Source organism: Setaria viridis, chromosome 8 (assembly GCF_005286985.2).
Source record: "Setaria viridis chromosome 8, Setaria_viridis_v4.0, whole genome shotgun sequence".
NCBI classification, from domain to species: Eukaryota; Viridiplantae; Streptophyta; class Magnoliopsida; order Poales; family Poaceae; genus Setaria; species Setaria viridis.
The window spans coordinates 19759062-19766063 of NC_048270.2; the positions used below are offsets into that span (position 1 = coordinate 19759062).

At 41.6% G+C, this 7002-nt stretch overlaps 1 long non-coding RNA gene across 3 annotated transcripts; it reads left to right on the forward strand.

The window, feature by feature from the left end:
• The first annotated feature begins 563 nt into the window (after window positions 1–563).
• LOC117833575 (uncharacterized) lies at window positions 564–4434 on the forward strand. Of its 3 annotated transcripts, none has more exons than XR_004635507.2 (5): window positions 564–956; window positions 1429–2784; window positions 3531–3586; window positions 3659–3785; window positions 3896–4434. It is a non-coding gene; the product is annotated as an uncharacterized lncRNA (long non-coding RNA). The 3 variants fall into 3 exon arrangements; XR_004635506.2 differs by having other exon boundaries at window positions 570–956; window positions 1429–1522; window positions 2233–2784; window positions 3659–4434; XR_004635505.2 differs by having other exon boundaries at window positions 3659–4434.
• Window positions 4435–7002: the final 2568 nt, after the last annotated feature.

Below are 7002 nucleotides of genomic sequence, written 5' to 3' on the forward strand. Positions count from 1 at the left end.
GGATTATAGCAGTCGTCCAGCAGCTCCTGCAAACACACATCGGGGAAGATCGACGCGGCGCCCAGGACAGTGAATTGCTCCGTTCTACCGCCACCACACGCCACCTCTCAAGAGAAATTCCGCCAACGAACCCAACACCCGCGCCTCCAGACAGATGAGGAAGAAATCCAGATCCACAAAATTCCGGTAGGAGAAGATGTCGCGGACCAAATCAGCAAGGGACCTAGTAGAATCAGACGTGCCGAGGCGAACCCCCTCCGTAAATTGACCCGCGTGCTCAGGAATTACGAGGAAATCAGGGTAGTGGCCGGTGCTGCGCGGCATAAAACCCGATCTCGCCCTACCAGTCGCTGTGCGAGGTCAATCGCCGGGATAATGGAGGCACAGCAGCAGCGCGCCGAGGACGAACAGAATCTGATACCACTGTAACATCCGTGGCCGCCGGCGAACCGCCGTCGACGTGAGGAGAGACACGGTGGATATCGGTGGGGAGGGCAGAGGACCCTGATCCCCTTGAACGAGTGTTCTATTTCTTGCTTCAAAAGATGAACAGCAGTTTAGGATCGGGGTACAGTATAACGTAAACATGAGAACAAAAGTGTATTTCAAACTCCCGTCTTCTGTACGCCTTCGTCAGTTCATGACAGTTGGCACCCCTTCCCCGTTCGTCTGCAAGACTGCAAACATGGATCTCTAGGTGCGGCGGCGGCGCGACCTGCTGGACCGGCGACCTCCGCTGCCTCCTCCCTCCCCCTGCCGGGCATTCGTGCGTCTGTATCTACCCTCAGTGCGAGTGGCGACGGCCCTTCTTTCTTCATGGCGGCAGCACGCTCCCGTACTGGCGACCTCATCTGGAGCGGCAGATCCCGGCGGCAAGGCAGCCCTGGTGAGGACCGACCTGCGCACGGGAGGCCAAAGTCGTGCTGTCCCGCGGATTAGGCTGTCAAGCGATTCTGGTAAGGCAAATCTATCTCGTTTTGTTTATTTCTCCGATTTGGTTGTGTAGTAGGAATTGAACCTGAAAACCTCCGCTGATTAAGCTGTTTGATTGGATCGATTTTATCATCACTAATTTCATTTTTTTCATTGCGGAATGTCAAATCGATGTAGCTTTGGGGTCTGATTGGCACCACGTGCCCTTTTTTTAATCTTTTGCTCACCCTCACTGCAGATTGAAATTAGATTGTTTTAGTAGATTAATTGGTCAAACAAATTAATGCAAAGAGGTATATTGCACAACGGTCGTCACTAGGATCTGTCCAATTTCATCTAATCTGGGGAATACTGTAACTATGCAATAATATTTTAAAACAGTCATGAGATATATTGTAAATCCACTTCTGTAATATCTTCATTCATTAGTTGTCGCACAGAAATTTTGTAATAACAGAGGTGATACAACCTGAGCATATTTTGTACATAATCCAGGTATATCAGGGCGCAACAAAAGATTGAAGTATTCAGGTTTCTGATTTTTTTTGGATTGATCGGGGATCCAGCCCTGCGGCCATAGGCTCCAGAGGTGATACAACTTGAGCATATTGGATTATAGTAAATGCAGTTGTGCTAACTTGACAGTTGACACCGCCGTAGTAGTTACGAATTAGTTCCTGGTAAATGAGTCATGTTGTTATGGTAACTGGCTATTTTTTTAGAAACATAGTAACTGATTTCCTAGAGCATCTTGACTCCAAATTTTGGTAACAACTTCCATGGTTATCGTAGTTTAGTTAATGGTAAATTATGGTAACTCCATCAAAATTATAGTCGTTACTCGTCAGCCAGCCATATAGTAAATGGTTCCTCTAAGCATCTTGATGCTAAATTGTAGTAATTCTCAGTTGTTGTATAGTAATTTGGACATATATCTAAAGGACTGTTAGAAGGTATGATGCTAATCTAGTGATGTGAAGCCTGCTACCCTGTTTATATGACCTGAGGAGAACTAGTGATGTATCGCAAATCTGTTACTGATAGCCTTTATCAAAAATTTTAACTGAAATATTGGCCGACTTCAATTAAAATCACAACTTTAAAAGATGTTATAGTAAATAATGTTAGCTAGTGATAGGTTTGCTTGGAGTAGGGAGTTCTGTTATGAAAAGAAGCTTGCAATCCTAACATGAGCAAAAGGGATATATGCTAGAGCCATTTAAAACAAGAATGGCTATCTTATTATGTTGATATGTCCTCACTTTTCAGAGTACCATTTTTTTATTTTAACCCTTGCAGATTCCAGATTGATCTGTTCAGCAATTCTGTTACAAAGAGGAACTTGGAACTTGCGGTGTTCGATAGAATGTGCAAGCAAAGCGTTTCAGGTTGCAAGCAAAGTGGTTGTGGATCCCCTCATCGTGCCTTCTAAAATCCATTTAGGCCACCTCGCCATTCCAATCAATCCTGTCTCATCCACTCGTCAGATCGAGCGACCGCCGCACCATCGTCGTCATCTTCGCCGGCGTTTATCCCTTCTGAATGAATAGGAAGGGGCTTTCCATCCTTGATGGGGTCAAAGAGATATTTGCCAGTTGCCATTCTAGATTTTCCCAAAAGAGATCATATGATCTTAATTTTATAGTTATTTTAGATGATTTAGGCAGTGAGATTGTTACATGAATGGTCCGGTGTTGTTCACCTTCTAATTCCTGTGATCTGTAGACTGTGATCCTTTCACGAACTGCTCGCTGTCTTGTTCCTGATGCAGGGGATGCAGGGGAGGGTGATAGGGCTGTTTTTTTTTGTGCCTGCTACATAGGCATTCAGGAAGCACAGTAAGCACCCGAGGTGAATGCTTATTCTCTCTTGTCTTTGGTTGTGTTTATTGAATTCTGTCCACATGCGCATCCGATATTATCATTTCTGGTAAATTGGTAATCTTTTTAAGTAGCTTGACTACTCCATTTTGGTAAATGCCTTTGTAGTAAAAATTAATGATCCAATATGGTAATTTGATGATGCCATTGTGGTAACCCATCATACCAGTTCTGGTACTTTATTGAAGACATTGATGTATATTGGATTCTAGTAAATTTGGCCTTATTATATAGTAGCTAAATCATGCCATATTGATAAATGCCTTTGTGGTCTTATCGTGTTTTTCTATAGAGCAAAACCAAATTTGTTACGCTAGTCATATGGACATATGGTAATTTCAGCAATTCCTGTCACTTAATTCTCGTAAATTGTGGTTCTCATAAATCATATACATCAAAATGACAACAATTATTGCTGTTGTATGATAATTGTCTGACAATTTTTTTGGTCCATTAGTATAACGTCACTGCTTATAGATGCGTAATGTTAGTCTTCTGCAGCATTATTAACTTACTGGATGTCAAGAAAAAGTCAGATTATTGATTAGGCTTATGCAAGTTAATCCTCTCTCCCTATCTAAGCAGTTTGATTCGATTGATTTCGTCATCACTATTTTTTCTTTCCGGCAACTCAATTGCGAATTAGGTTTGGGGTCTGATTGGCACCACATGCCAAACACCCAGATTCTCATCTTTTGCTGACTCTTATTACTGCAGATTGAAGTTCGATTTATTGGGCAAACGTGCTTGCGATCTCCAGTTAAAGCAATGAGGTATATTGCAGAGTAAGCTTGTCACTAGGATTTGTTTAATTTCTTCTCTTTCTAACATAGCCACTTCTGTAGGATGTTCAATGATAAGCTGCTGCACAGCAATTTTTGACGTATAACTGATGTAAATGGCTAGTACAGGACGAACACTAACACTATGCTCACTTGGGCTGCGGACGAGCATGCAACTGCAAGTTGTTAGGTGTGACTACTTCCCAATTCATCTTGATGAATATATTCTGATCATTCTGCATCAGTCCCCATTTTGGTAACTGGCTAACTGTAAGGTCACATTGGTCATGGTTTCATCAGGCCTGGAAATAACTTTGATCAACATACAGTAAATGCCTGGATTACCCCACTAGTCAGTGAAAAAATGGATTATACCATACCTAAGAGTGCCAGATAGTTAAATCTAGTTTAGTCCTTTTTTTAGGGGATGTGGCTTCCTTGGCAAATGCAGGGGAGACTTCAATTCGACCAGCAGCTTCCAGTATTCTGGAGATTTTGATGCCACAGATGGGTAGTAGAATAAATGCTCCACACATGCTGCTACTGAACTGGAGATGCTGTCTGCAGTGGCATCTAAGAATCCCAACCAAAGTGAGAATGATGAACGAATGTATGCTGCAAACTGCGCCTTAGTTTAGGTCCTGAGCTGTTCTTCACGCAACAAAGAAGTACACTGGCTTTGATGGTCTTCAATCCTGATGTCTGGTGTCAACAAATACAAAGACCTACTGTCTTTTTTGTAGTACCTTTGATTTGTTTGGTTTCGACAGACAAATTTATTTCTGTTCTATGCACACAAAAAACTCGATAAGGGTGCTATGCTTAGTCTCATTTTGCTATTTTCTATTCGTGTTTCCATTGCGGTAAATCCACTGTATGAATTCTCGTACATGTCTGAAGGTACTGTCGTGATTATGGTATATTGGATTCTAATAAATTGGGCATCATAATGATTCATGCAGAGTATTGTTGCCAATTAAAATATGAATTACTTATTCAGAAATAACCCTGTTATTATAGTAATTGGTTCCCCACAATAGCTTGACGTCTCTATGTCGTAACTTCCTATTCTAATTATCATCTCACGGCATTTGAATTATCGTAACGATTTTACTGTATACTAGTGAGGTGTCCAATGTGTTTGATGTTCTAAGCTGGATTACCATAATTTCCTTGATATTTACTATTACTGGGTTACGCACTCTCATTCTAGTATTCTGGTAACACATGCAACCCGTATCCAGTAGCTTGCATGCAAGCCGTAATGTACATGAACTCAATTTCCCGAAATCAGCGTGCGTGAACTAATTATCATTCATTTCCCATTAATGACCATGGCTACCAGCCACCAGAGTTGCAGCGCGGCTCGGCTCACGTGGTTGGCTCAGCGGTGACGCCCCAAAATTACGCAGCAGCATAAATAGCAGCACTGCACGGGACCTGGCTCGCTGGATGGTGGGTTTGGTGGCCTGATCACAGAATTAGCTATTCTGTGACCGGCTACAGACTATACTCAAGTATACTCTAAAGCCAGTTATAGAATAGTTATTCTGTAGCCAAACCACCTGGCAGCGTGGGATTGGCTAGAGGGCAAGCCCAACCACCGAGCCAGCCAAGCATCCAGGCTTGGAGCCGTCATCACGTAATGGGCGCTAGATTGAGAGGAGCTGATTGCGTAAAAATGAAGCGTAATCAACGGTAAAAAATAAATTTCCGATCATTCTAGATTTCAACTAGATTATCATGCTAATCAATACGTGTCTCCGTCCAGTAAACATGCAAGTGCAGCTTACGTGCAGGTTACATGATTTTTTTTTGAGTTACGAGAATCTGTCATTTAAAAAAAAGAAAATCTATTTTGGATTTTCCAAAAAAAACATAGCCGCTTTTGCTAACTTAGTAGATCCAACAACCGAATTATTAGTCTGTTAACGATAATTTTATAATTGATATGCCCCAATAATCTTATATTTTGAGCAAAATGTTATGCTATAGACAGAGTTACCACAACCAGGCATAACTACAATGGTTGTTTACCATAACTAACGTCTAGTGACGATAATGCGGGTGTACCGCAAGTGCAAAGGTACAATTCAGGAAACTGGCAGTGGTAGGCTTGATTGATACAAATGGTAGGAATTCACCATAATTCAAACGTCTATATCAGATATTGGCATGTCTAAAGACAACAATATACACTGATCCTGGGAACAGAACACATGAAGAATTATGGCAATGAAGGCACTAGCGTCAGTATTTCTTTTGACTGTAATCATCAGCAATGAAGATCAGGATGGAGGCATGTGTGCCACATATATGTCCAGCAGGACCTTATTGATACCGTTCAGTAGCCTAGACTAGCTTTGACATAGTGGCGCACATTGTCTTGCATTTGTAGTTCAAGAAAATCTGGACTGAACTACATCGAGACAATTGCAACAGTGGAAAATTTGGTAAACTGGCGAGACTAACCCTATGGATCGGAAAATGGAAACATTCAATAGCTCCATGTGGGCAGTGTCACTTCCTAGTGGTAGTTGATGCCTCTGAGCTCAAGTAGATCCAGGCACGAGGTTGCTTTGCCAGCATTGACATGGAGAGCTACTTGATGCGAATAAACACAAAGCAAAATACTGAATCAAATTGGGACAATGTATTAACAAACAATTTGAGATAAAAATGTATGCCGATGTGGGAGTTTGTCCATCAAGATCTTAAACTGTCTGCTGGTATCTGAAGAAGACAGCAAAAACCCATATTTATTACAGTGCACAGTTGCCTGATTTTTGGCAGCATACAACTCAGCGCCCAAAGCACATGTGGTGACCAGAATGAAGAATTTTTTAGTGCTGTTGCTATGGTAATTGAAAACTGACAAGAATAATAGAAGGAAATAAGGTCACAAGCACCAATGAACCACATACAGTAACACAACAAAATTGAAGTAAATTACTGATAATGATTTACGAGAAACACATTTCTGTTGACACCGAATCATCGGACTTCTATAATTAGTTTCGGAACATGAAGCCTTCGTACTCCGAAACTAGGGGGCCTGTGTTGATACCAGATTTTAATCGAATCCCTTAATATGGAATATGAGGCCATCGGTGTCATATGCGACTAGTCTCTGCATGCGTATATCTATTGGAAGGTACTAATGAATATGTGAGCTGATCAAGGAAAAATCTGGCACGTACATGCAAGTTGGCTGAAATAAGCAAGGCATATTAGAGGCTCACGTGTGGAAGAAAGAAGGAGCAAGGACCTGATGGCAGTACCAAAAAGGAAGCTTAGTTAATTAGGACTTTATGTAAGGAAAGTTAGAGTCCGTGTATCTTAATATTTATTTTTGTTTAGATATTTTGTATCTGGTAGTTTTGATACGGTTCCTTCTAGGAGTTGTT